Here is a 13,751-nt window from a genome sequence, read left to right as displayed (position 1 = left end):
CCTACACCAGTTTTCCTTTCGTGAGAAAAAAAACTTTGGCAAAAAAAGAAACTGGGTACAGTCGGAGATAGAGGAGGAAGAGGTTAAAACGTCCAGATGGTCCTCCACGTTTGATTAGAGCCACTGGAGATCGTGGGAACAAGGCGTGCGGCGAGGAATCAGGCTACCGGAGCGGAAGGGAAATGTGCAGGGGAATTAAAATGGAAAAGGGAGAGAAATGCCATAGTATACCTGCTGAAAAAATAAGGTTTTCATTATCTACCATAGTGAGTAAGGACATTATCTACCATAGTGAGTAAGGAAGGAAAAGAGAGATTCTTCTTCTTCAGAAAGGCTTCTGCGTATGCAAGTCCTCAGAGTAAATAAAGACGAGAGTGGTCACGGTGGCTGCGTAGAAAAGTTAAACTAGGCATGCATGCATCGCAAATTAAAGTAATTATCGATGACTTTGATGGTCTTTCGGGTTAGCCAAACGGCACTATAGTCGAAGCAATGCAATGGTAGGAAATGTATGCACAAAATTCACTGTGGATAAAAAATTGCACTCGCAGATTTTAGGTGATGAAATGTCGTCTCACATTGATGCGATGCATAGAAGCCGGTTACTTTTTAAGTTGACTGCTAGTGTATTTTTATTTTTTTGTACATGTAATTTCATGGGGAATTATGAAGTAAAATACGTAGTCTTGAAATAGTTAATACAAACCAATGCAGCCAGAGCCTTAAAGTTATAAACATTAAAATTAAGGCTCAAATGGGACAAAACATTTTTGTTAGCTGCAAATTATCAGAAATTAATGTTTTAGGGTACCGGAGGCTTAGTGTACCTAGATACATCGTTTTCAACTCGATATCAAGCTGTTGAAATTAAAAGCATGTTTTTTTTATTACCAAAAAAATGGTATAGGGGATGAAAATCATAACGATTAAAAGGATTATACCATTGCAATTAAGCTTTTGCACTAAGCACTCTGCAAATTGCTCCTGCTTGCCTCCACTCCCAATTGGAATTTCCAGCAGTAATTAATAATCACTCGATTCGTTCAATCCATAATCATATTTTTTTTCCTTCCGCTTACCTTAAATTCTTCCATCTTATTTGGTTTTCGTCATCCACTTCAAGCTTAATACTCGCTCCACTCAAACCCTCCGTCAACGTTTCTACTCTAAAAGTTTACTTTGTTCACTCAACAATACAAGCACTTTTTCATACTTTTTCTCTCGGTCCATCTCACCTTCTCTATTCTCCTCCATGATCACATCTCGAACGACAGCTGAGTAATTTTTGGTCCTTTTTCTTCAGCGTACACGCTCCATAAATGTAATCAACTTACACACTTTTAGTAATTATAAAAAAAGGATAGGTCAACGAAGTATTAAAAACCTAAGCAGATCTGGAGAAAGAGGGTGAGGGACGGTTGTTACTAAAAACAAGCAGATCTACGTAAAGGAGATGATTGGTCTTAATATGGAATTTCTACTTTCCGTTAAAAAATTAAAGCGACTCGAAAAAAACTGAATGAAGACAAGACGTGAATTGAAAATAATTTTGTTTCATTTTAAGTTAGATAGTTGAATATCATTTTTTCGTAACCTTAGCTACAGATGTCGCGTTAAGATTGAGGAAAAGAGCCTTGCTTTTGACCACGCGGCATAAGTACTAGGGAAAGAAGATTTTTGATCACGACAATGTCGTAGTTATTTCGTACAATAAAACACCCTTTTCAGGCAATAGGCGTTTTAGAATTTTTAATGGAATGAAAAAGATTCAACAGAATGTTTTGAATAAGCATGAAACAATGAGCAAAACAAAGTAATCTCCAAAACTGGCGTTTATTTCCACATGAAAATCCCTCTCCAATGATAGGACGATTTTAGTCACCTTATTTACCTTTTAAGATAATGATCAATACTGATTTTTTTACATTCATAAATCAGCATGACGCCGACACAGCAGTTTGTCTGAATCGGGGACCGGGAGCTGCGTCCTCAGGAACTTAGTCCACAGGGCCTCTCGCCCCAATTAATGCTGTCAGACAGCTTTGGGTGTAAGTACTAATGCCCGCTTATCAGTGCCACCAGTAATGAGCCGGCACTCTCCGGCGGCGGCGGCCCTGACTACGAATGACGTGGAAAATATTCACCATCAGCGCACGGGGGTGGCCAAGCTGTAAACAATCCCGCGCGTGGATGCGGGCCAGGAAGAGAAAGGTAGAAGGAACGTGGCAAGGGCAGAGCTGGGTACAAAGCCAACTCCGCAAGCAGCACGTGTGAACACTATACTATGCCACTTCCAAGCTGTCCAGCCTCTTTCCTCCTCCTACTGAGCGCCTCCTCCCCTTCGCCTCTACCAAACTTTCAACTAGCAAAATCCCCCTTTCCCTCCTAAATTTATTCAACAACTATCTACCCCTTAATTCAATACGCACGCAGCATCAATAAGGGCACCAAGATAATCAAACGGTTGGTTTATAAAAGGTTGATTTACACACATGCTCAACATCCTCATGACGACATAAAAAGCCCATGAATCATTGGTAAGCATGTATTAAGGGAAGAACTGCTCTCTGCTGCTCAACCAGACCTTGTTCGTTTTCCGAATTGATCTTTTAAAAGTTACAATTAGCTATCATCTAGAAATGTTTACGGCAATTAATGATTTGACTCTAATTAAAAATTTGAAAACTTTACCTCAGCATTTCATCAGAGGTAAAATAAAATTGGAAAATATCAAACTTTTTTATACATAGGTACATCGAAAATTTCAAGATGATAAAAATGTTTAATGAATTATTCGTCAAATATCTATACAAATACGACAGGTGGAGTAGTAGCAATGCGTTCTCTAAAGATTATTTAATTCCACTACCATTATTGCTCCAACTTCGCAAGGCATAGTGCACGTATCTCGTTTAGTAATTCTCAAAAATCAAGCTCGAATGAAGAGAAAATATTTTTATTGGCTATGGGAATTTGCTGAGAGGAAGGGATTTTAATGAATACTGAAAAAAATCACGTTTGGAGTTTCCTCTTCGTAGCAACCAAGTAGGGTTCAGGATTCCCTCGAAAATCGTCATAACTATCGCCGCGCGGTAAGGATTTAAAGTCACATTCTAGGTATGTAAAGCCAATGATCTAGCCACCTCAACAGTATCATCTCCATCGGTACCAGTAACTACTTTTCTCATAAGATGAGGAGAGAGATAAACATAGAGTATTAGATAAAAAAGCGTAAGTCCCTAAATAACCACATTTAAAACATATACTGTCGAGGAAAATTGCTAATTACTACGAGATAGAAGTACTATAAAAAAAGCGAAGCAGACGATCTATGCAGTTCATTAAGCTCATTGAAAGTAATATGTATTTTTACGAACAGGCAAAACTTTTTCTTAGTATTCCTCGGCCGAATTTCACGAAAGTGGACGGAATCAGCGAACGAAAAGGGAAGGATTCTGCTATCCCTATTGAGAAAGGGAAAGAATCAGTCCCAAAGGAGACATTCTTCTTGGGAGAGAATGGAAGCCTCTGATGGGATTCCTTGGATTTTATCCCCTCCCCCCTCACTAAGAAGTTATTAAGAAGTTTCTCGAGACGGGGAGGCCAGTTAGCATTATACGATGCCCAATTAGGGGATACGACTCGGCATACCGAAATATTCACCGGCAACTGCAATTATCCAAGACGCCCGCGAGATAATCGAGAAGGAAACGGGAAAATGAAAATATGCACGACTTGATGGTTACACAATCGTAGCAAAATACAATGAATAGCCCCCCTTGAAAGATAAATTTAATAAAGAAATTGATTGGAAATATTTTAATCAGAAAGCTTATGTTTTTCCATTGTTTCACGATTCGAGAAATGTCGCACTAAATGAATGCATATTATTTCTTATGGTAGGAAATTATGTTTTTGAAAAGAATATTCTCTAATTTAAGCACCAGAGAAATTTCATGCCCCGTAAATTGTTTTATTTTGCCTAATCGAAATTGTGCAAGCAAAAAAAAAGTGATTCACGAAATGATGAGTCAAGGAAAATTATCTTCAAGTTCAGTTGCTTTTGTGAGGCGGCATAAAAACAACCGATCATACTCATTGATATACACATACAGTTATTTCAATTTAATTTTACACAAAATGAAAGTTTTTAAAATGGAAATGTCGTATGGAAAATGGAAATGTCGTAGTGGAAAAATCGTACAATATGCAAAAAGCTGCAGTAGAATTCAAATGGAAAAACACAAGTTTCGATTTACAATGTCATACTTTAATCATTAGGAGCAGCAGAACTTCAAAAAGTAAAACTAAGGTTAAACAGATGGAAAACTGATGTTAATAAACTAAATTGACCAAGCAAAGTTCATTTTACATTTGCGATACAGAGAAGTTTCAGTCAAAAAAGCCATACATAATTATAAAGAAATGATAAATATGAAATTTCACACGCAAAAAAACGAATTCTCTCGCGCAATTACTTCCACTCTTCAGGTCGTTACACATTTTATCTCTCACCTTATCTTCCATAAAGAATAATGCTTAACCCTTCGCCAGCCAAATTTTTGCTAATTTTACTTTTTTTTCTATTACATTTTCCCTACTCATATTTCAGCCTTATATTACGCAAAACTCAACATCACATCACCTAACAACACTATCTACACCTCAATACTTACGCAGCCCACCACCTACGTTCACGAAACAACTAGAGAACAATCTTATTAGTTTTTTCTATCAATTTAATTTTACTTTTCGCACTTGGACACACGGAACGAACTCTCTTCCGCCTTCTACGACTCTAGCTTTACAGACAGCCCAAAGCAAATATGCTGCGCAGTTTTCCCAGAAATTCATCACAGGTTAAAATATAACTGAAACTAAAGACCGAGTACCAGGTATATAAAAAAAACCGTTAAGGGACAATGCATAATGGTCTTCTAAATTATTTTTTGAAAGGAGATGAAAATGATGCAATATAATAATGTTAATAAAGTCCATATTGAAATATTTCATGTTTTGTTGGCATTTTCATATTTTTACATATAGCAAATCGCAACCAAAGAGAGATAAAAAAAGGCAAAGCATTAGGCTGGCAAGTCATTTTGGAGCTATAAAAAATCTACTCCATTATTCAATCAAAAACTTATGCCGTTTTTTACCATTCCATATGAAATTTAAGCTTAAATGAAAAACATTTCATACCCAGATGGGTTGATCCGTGGGGTCAATAATTTGGCAAAGGATCGGTTGAAAGTGATCAAGGGCAATGAATAAGCACCACACGGTTATCCTAAATTATACCTACTTTTTAAAAGATGGATTCAATAAAGCACTTCCTCAAACCAGCTAACCTGATCCATACAGGTAAATGCATTCCTACTTATTATTTAATGCAGGTAGTTTAAAATTTTTGTCTTTTTTGCTTAAAGTAAAATTCAAACATTGCTAAAGAAAAATATCCACTTACATGGCCAACTACGTTGAAATGGTCATAGGTAGCCAAAATTGAAATGATGAGCAGCACCCAAGTGGTAATAACGGCCGGCCTCGGTGGCGGAGGATTGAAGCCCTAGACTGGGTAGGTTGTCCCTTTCCAGGACATGCATGTTCGTGTACGTTTAATTGTTAAATTTTATGAAAACCCCGATGTAAATGCTAAACAGCGCTGTTTTCGGTGGTGGGGAAATAATTAAAATGAATGAATAAAATTCAATTAACGCTTAATAACATCATCCACATTTATATACAGATTCACATCTTCGAACGCACCAACAAATAATTTACCCATCGAAGAGAAACGCATTTACGTGAGTTAAAGAAAAAATTCCACGAACCTCAATGACTTTGAAGCAATAGTGACTCCAATCCAAATCACGACACTTATTTAAATAGCATGACGGAAAATTTCTCCATGCAAGCTTACCGAACGCGTAGCGGCAACAAAGATTTGTTTAGCGAGACTGATAAAAGTTTCAAAGTTTAATGGCCTTTTCTTTTCTCGGCCAAGATTGGAAAGAAAAATAATCTTTTCAGCTACCCAAGTTCTTTACATTTGCTGATTACATTTTATCTCATTCGCGGATTTCTATGAATTTCACACACGGAAAAAGGGAGGTAACCAGACGCGAGGGAAATGAACTTTTAAAACGAATGCCTTCGCTTCACGAATAGGATATTTACTGGTTTAATACCAAGCAAATTGGATACGAAATTTTCTAAAATACATGCTATATGGCTGGCTTAAACCCTGCGGGCCTTTGAAATAAATTTCCGAGTGACAGATAAATCAAGTCTCCCTCACGATGAGCACGAAAAAAGCCAGCTCGGACGAGAGGAATTCCTGTCGTCACCGCATGGGTAGGCCTTTATTCAAGGCCTATTCCCTTTCATTTTATCTATAAATCATATTCTCTTCTTCCATCTCACTTGCTTACCGATCATAATTCCTTGTACACGGATTTTGACATCCCCCTCCTCGCAGAGTATTCGCTTCACCCAGACTCTCTGTCTCCGAGTCTCCCACATAAGTGTCCTCTCGTCACCCGTCATGTTCTGCACTTCATTCCTCTTCCTGTTGGTCCACTTCACCTTTTCTACCCTTCTCTACGCCCAAATCTCGAACGCCTTCCTCCTCATCTCTTTCTACTTGCTAAAGATATTCACCTTAGCACTTTCCTATTATCCCATGGCTACTCTCCATTCCTTCCATACCAAAAAAACTATCGCATAAGAGAGATTAATTACCAAAAAATGTCAACTGTATTGCTTGCTTATATTTTCTACAAAGAGAAAAATAATTAGAGTAATAATTACATGAACTAAAACTACTTCTAATGCAAAAGTTGTACCTCCGATAATACTTCTGAGAATGATTTTTAACACACCCAATAACATGTCCACAAAAAGGTATCATATACTCTAAGATGAATTAAAAACCACAAATTCAGAATTTTTCTCCTCCGTTCTTAAGAAATTTAGGGGATGAATGGTAATATGGGCATAGACCGTATTTAATTCTGAAAGATGTAATTAAAACGAGAATTTTTAAAAGGAGCATTCTTAAGAAAAATAATACCATAAAACAAAATAATATCCTCTAAAGGTAACAGCTATAGAATCAAGAACTCGAAATGACAAAATAAAAATAAAATATTTACCGTAAAGTGAAAGTTATTCATAAACATGGAAGAAAACTGCCTTCCATGCTCATCCGAGCCTTATAGTTCACTGAAATTTCTAATTAAAATAAGATAACCTTACTTTTTGACCTCGAATGATTCTTTTGCGCAGCTTTATTCTTTTATTTACTGATTTTATGAAAATCCCTTAGAGAGAGAAATGATAAATATTCATAATTCAATTTCATAACGGCATTAGGAGTGACTAGATAATTAACCTACAAGGAAAGTATCCACTCAATATGTTACAATTTCCTTTTAAAAAGGTAAACCAAATATAAATAAAGCCCATTCCAATTAATCACTTCAACCTTGTCACTCTAGCATTCGCCTTAGGGAAATAAAATACATAATTAATAGAAAGGACCTGACAAAAAGGACATGCATGAGGAACTTAATATATTTCGATATGAAGAGCATCGGAGTTGACGATATGGCTCAATTTAAATCTCAACAAGGAGACAAACCTGTAGACGAGTCAAAAAAAAGCATTGAATTGGAATAGCAAAATATGAAGATATGTTGGGATTCTACGTCCTTCTATTCGCACAAGTGGTGCTACAGATTTTTCGCACAATTTGTGCATTGCGGGTGACTCCGTAAAAGTTATCACCGTGGCTAGTCCCGGTATACTTAAATACTACAGATGTTTTACGGCAATACATGCTTTTCAGCAGATATCTTTAGTTTTAATGCAGACTACCGTTCTTATTACAGTGATAAATTAATGCATCAAACCCCAAAACTTGAGGAACATTAGCAGCGCGGAACGCAAGCTACCGGAAGATGGCAGAGTGATTCTCAGAAGGAAAATATGCAAAGAAAGTCATTATTATGCATAAGATCCGCTTCGTCGGCAGGGAATTGAAGTCACTAGGCAAAATAAAATCAACGAGGGAACTCACGGTCTACTTGCTCCCTGACGCAAATTTGATTACGAATGCGTCAGCGAAGAGGATGAATAACATGATGATTGGCGTTTAATTCGATGGTTCAGTAAATCGGCTAAGATCGCATGGGAAATTGAAGAAAACGTCTCTAACGTTCGGGATGGGTGAATGATATGCATTCTGGATTACTCAAGTCTATTGGAAACAAAGGAATGAATGAATGAATAAAAGAACAGCAGAATGCAAATGAAGATTTACATGGATTAAGAAGCATTTAGTCTCTGCAGATGAAGGAAACAGGCATCGCACAAGACCTCTGAGTAGACTCTAGACCAGAACTTCGATAATTTGTTCGAATTTCAGACTGAAACTCATCTACCGTGACAGCTAAGATCTTTGGGATCCACCATTTAAGAAGCTGCAGCAAATACATTCCACACAAGTAAGTCTCATTCCATTTGATAATAATTCATACATTGGAGTTTCTACTTCAACGAAGATCTTAGGGATCCACCATTTAACCCATTATAACCAAATGTTGCTCCTAAGCAACATTAAAATGTATACATTATATGTTCTGTTTAGGAAATATCTAAACTACTCATTATTTTGTGGTGTTAATTGTAATGACGAAATATTCAGCTGCCACGATAATTGTGATTGATTGCAAAATTTACAAGTTTTCATGATGAAAAATATTGAAATTTGAATTCTCCCAAAAGTAGCACTGGATTAGAAAGGGTTACGAGGCCGCAGCAAATACATTCTACAGAAGTAATTCTCATTCCATTTGGTAATAATTCATGCATTAGTAATTCTACTTCGATACCATAAATTGCGCTATTTCCCCGATTGAAAATAAAGTAAATTCATACAAATACCATTATTATTGTAAACAGACCAACATAACAGCAAAAATATGAGAGACCCTAGTGGAAAAATGAGAAAATGTTAAAAAAAACTTAAAAAGCTAAATTTTGATAAATATTCTCAGGGGTGTACGAACCGAAGATCTTAACTTTTTATAAAAATAAATTCGAATGCATTCATCCTATTCACGGTTTATACTCTAATCTATTTACGTATTTCCACTACCAATCACAAAATGTATACAGCCAAATGTAAATGTACTTAGTGCATGACTGACATGTAAATGTACTTAGTTTCCTTACAATTATCAATTCCATCGTAAAAGAGAAATAACAAGTAAAATATTAAATTCTTATCGATTAAATATTAAATGAATACAGCTAAAATTATGCTTTTACCTGCCCCGTAATTAGAATTGATAAATATAATAATATATATTTTCACAAAGAATTTCTCCAAATATACATTTAGTAATACACATATTTATGTCATAAATGGTTTATCCATCTTTCGACACAGCTGAAATAGCTTCAAGAGGTACAAACCTTCAACACCACTTAGCCAAAAATCACACTTCTTCATTACTTAACAGATTATATTATCCACTTTAACCCGTTCCACAACTCTGAGGACATAACGGTAAATAAAGTCAACCGTTTAGCGCTGACTCTTGTGGGTTCATCAGTTTCTTTTCTAGTAGTGTAAATGTAAATGCGGGAAATTTTCACAAAATTAATTCGCTAAAGACATAATGCATACAAAGGCTCAAATTTATTGGGTCTGAATAAAAGAGGAGCAAACAATGCATAGCCATGGGGTTCATTGACTGTATTCTCCAGCACCAAGATTGAAAACCATGGATGGCAATTTCGGAGAACACATAGAAGCACGAAAGATGGAAAAAATATGAAGACTCCATTTTTGCTACACCTCATGATGGCGCATTAGAAGTACAAGATATCAAATACGCGGGTTAAGTAAATGTAGGCTATTCCCCATTAAAAATTAAAATTTCCTTCACCATTCATTGGGATTTTTTTCAATCCAATATTCATTACACACGCATGTCATTAAATTCACATTACTCTGAAAATCTAATCCTATAAATTTACATAAAATTGGAAACAAAATCAACATATCAAATCTAAGGATACACAATTTGAAAGATGTAAACCATCGGTAAAAGTAATGAAAATAAAAAAATATCACCGCGTACAACAAACAAAAGATCTTTTCATAAAATGTAATGCTCAGTCGCAGTTGCCAAGGAAAAAATAAGATTATAGGATAGCATTTCAGAAAATTAATTCGAGTAAATAATAATTTTAGGATTCATCTTTTCTTTTCTGATTTAGCATTAAGAGTATTATTCAGTACAGACTACTTCAGTAGAGACATTCAGTCATGATGCAACAGTACTTCAATAATTATTTTTTAAGTTAATGTAATTAATTGAGTCACCTGTGTGAACTCTTTCCTCAAGTGAAATATATAAATTTAAAATAACCAAATTAAATATTTACGACGTATTCTTAGCAATCAAAACAAATGCAAGTTAATTCAGGAGAAAATATGTGAAACGGATAGAACATTGCTCACAATATTGGTCAAGAGAGATGATATCACGTAGGGGCATACGATCAACAGGAAAACCCACCAACAGAAATAGATATCTCTATGCAAGATAAAATAATCACCCGGCACAAATACAAGGAGAAATGACAGCATCAATTCATCGATCAACTACTCTCACAACCATCATGTGTATCATAAGAAAGAAGAACAAGAGAGAGATTGACCAATATCCTCGCAGGAAAATGGATACTAATACAAGACAATAAATAAGACAATCACACTGAAATTACGACCGCGGCCAACTTTAAAAGGAGGTAATATGACAGGCGAGAATAAGATAGCATACATGCCATATAACAAAGGCAAGCGAAAAAATTATCAATTAAATTGCCCAATCTTAATCACAAGAAGACCAATGTTGTGCGGTTTTTTAAGCATCTAGAGAGAGGAATGTGATACTTAAGATTAAGTTGGGTGGTGAAAAACTTGAGCAGGTTGAGCAGTTCAACTACTTAGGAAGTACGTTAGAGGAAAACGGATACAGTAGTAGGGACATTGGGAGGAGAATTGCAAAAGAGGCGCTCATGAACAGGAAGGAGCTTCTGAGAGGTTCGCTATGTAAGAATTTAAAGAAAAGGTTAGTGAAGAGTCTGATCTGGAGTGTAGCGCTTTACGATGTAGAAACGTGGACACTAAGGAAGGAGGGCGAGAGGAGACTCGAGGCATCCGAGATGTGGGTGCGGCGAAGAATGGAGAAAGTGAAATGGACGGAGAGGAGGAGGAACGACGAAGTGCAGGACATGAAGGGTGAGAAGAGGGAGCTTTTAGATGAGGTACGGAGGAGCAGAAAGTATGGATGGAGCGAGTACTTAGCGGGGATGGGATATTGAAAACAGTGTTAGAGGGTAGAATGTTAAATAAACGAGGGAGAGGAAGGAAAAGAATAGGATTTTTAGATAGAATGAAAGGGAGTAAGTCTCATTGTGAATTGAAGAGGGAAGTGCATGATGGAATGGTAGGCTCCCGAAATTCTCCTTAAGCACTCCTTGGGAACCTACCTTAATCGGTAGAAAAACTTTAATAGTTGCTCAAACACGACACAAAAAAGATTTTCAAGCCAAGGGGAATTATTAGGGACTCATTGGTAAGATCAAGGATAAAAATGAAATGGAGAAAGGAGTATACTGGATTAAATGTAAGACAAGCAAGATAGTCTACCTCGGAGCAACTCGGAGAACAATCAAAACTAGAGTCAAGGAACATCCAAGTGGCTTACGCAGAGAAATCGGCCGTCGCCGAGCACGCTGCAAAAGAACACGTCAATGACAACGAGAACCCCGCTATCCTCGCAGCACATAAATACTTAAAAAAACGCGTATTTGCAGAGAAGCTTTGGAGACAAAATAATATAAAAATAATTTTAATAGAGAAAACAAACAAAAGATCATGGACACCTGGCTTCATATAATTTCTAGAAGAAACAACGTCTGAAATATTCCATATTCACCCCTAGTGATTGTACATTGACGAACAACATGAATATGATAATTATACATATATTAGCAATGATAACAAATCGTAGAGCCCACAATTTATCTAATAAATTTACTAAGTAATTTTTAAAAAAATTGGAAGTCATGAAGTGTTATCATTGCGAATATGAAGCTCTTCCACCACGTTTAACGAGGTCTGCGGCAGAGGAGAAGAAACGTGGACCAGCTTTAATCATTGACGCGAGGAAAGCCAAAAGTAACTCTTTTTTATATTGGATATAAAATAATAAAAGAACCAGGCTTTCGACACCTTGTTTCGTGTAACTGATAAAATGCACGCATGAAAAAAGGCTGAAAGAGGCAATGTAGAAGATACTCACCGGCTACAACTTGAGGATAAACAGTCTAAACGAATCAGTCTCAAAAATCAGTCCAAAGTTCAGGTACATATCTGTAAGGAAAAAAATGGGTTAATAAAAAGAACCATAACTGTGGATTTTTATTTTATTTATATTTCATTTTTAAATAATCGAAGAATGAAAAACAACTCATATCTGCTTTTTCATTGATAATTCTGTACATTCAGTCGTAATGTTTTCCATGTTCAATTCATCAATCATAAAATGTGTAATTACTACCTACACGATAAATTGACGTGAAAAATGCGACCCAAAAATATTGAAAGCTGGCTGGCAAAAAACATATTGGGTCAAAGATAAAGCGAGAATAGCGATACTAGGTGCATTAGATATGATATCCATAATGACCAGGTTTCCCACGCTTATCATATCTCTGAGAGTGCTTCACAAACTCAAACTGGAGGGAAACAACAATCGTTGGATCGCCTCGGAGACTGAATCAAATACCAAGGCCTAGCCCCATTCAGTTGCATACAAAAACGGTCCTATTCCGTAAGTACATAAACAATTAGGCATCTTGTTATGTACCAATTACAAACGTAATCGTTAGAAATATTAATTATCGCTCGGCACATATAGAATTAGTCAACTTGATTACTTGGCAATTTACATGAGAGGAATCAAACCGCCAACAAGCATATCACGGGTTGATATATATAAAGATTCCATCGCAATATTAGGAGTAGGAAACCGAAGACACACTAAAGAGAAGCCGGGGCTCAATTTGCATGAGAATATTTAACACAAATTTCCATTGCACAAAAGCATAGTGAGCGAAAAGGCACCGCTCCATTAAATCGGTACTGACAGTGATATTACGGCATTTAAAGTTAAAAACAGTGGTGATGATGGATGACAAATGCTGGAAATCAGTTGAGAATCAGACAGTGGGTACTTTAGAAAATATTCTTATTAGGGATTTAAAAGAGAGTAGAAAGCATATTTATTACGGACGTAAACATGGAAAGTAGGTGACAGAGACTCTGACTTTAGAGGCTATGGAAATGATGTAGAGTTTGCAAGAAATTCAATTAAAAATACAAGGCTATCCAACACGGAAATACTAATACGAAATGTACGGCCATTTTCCTTAGGAAGATACGTTTCAAGCCGTTGCAGCGCTGCACTGTAGTGGTGATAATTCTGTCCCAAACCAAACCTCAAAAAAGGTATAATCCACGAAAATGTAATTCAAACTAAAAGTGAAAATTTCATCAGAGGTAAATTTTTTGGAGATTATGCAAAATTAAAACAATCGTAGTTTTCTCCACATTCTAAACTTATACTCCATGGAATGAACTATTTATATACTAAATAGAATATTAC

At 36.2% G+C, this 13,751-nt stretch overlaps 1 long non-coding RNA gene across 1 annotated transcript in view; it reads right to left on the bottom strand.

Moving 5' to 3' along the window:
* The window catches only part of LOC124159034, a 250,000-nt gene that overhangs the window by 123,356 nt on the left and 112,893 nt on the right, over positions 1 to 13,751 (bottom strand). The window contains exon 3 of the long non-coding RNA XR_006864896.1: positions 12,387 to 12,457. This is a non-coding gene — a long non-coding RNA (uncharacterized LOC124159034). The remainder of the gene's footprint in view (positions 1 to 12,386; positions 12,458 to 13,751) is intronic.

The sequence above is a fragment of the Ischnura elegans genome, chromosome 5, assembly GCF_921293095.1.
Source record: "Ischnura elegans chromosome 5, ioIscEleg1.1, whole genome shotgun sequence".
NCBI classification, from domain to species: domain Eukaryota; kingdom Metazoa; phylum Arthropoda; class Insecta; order Odonata; family Coenagrionidae; genus Ischnura; species Ischnura elegans.
This window is presented reverse-complemented; position numbering and strand designations above follow the sequence as displayed.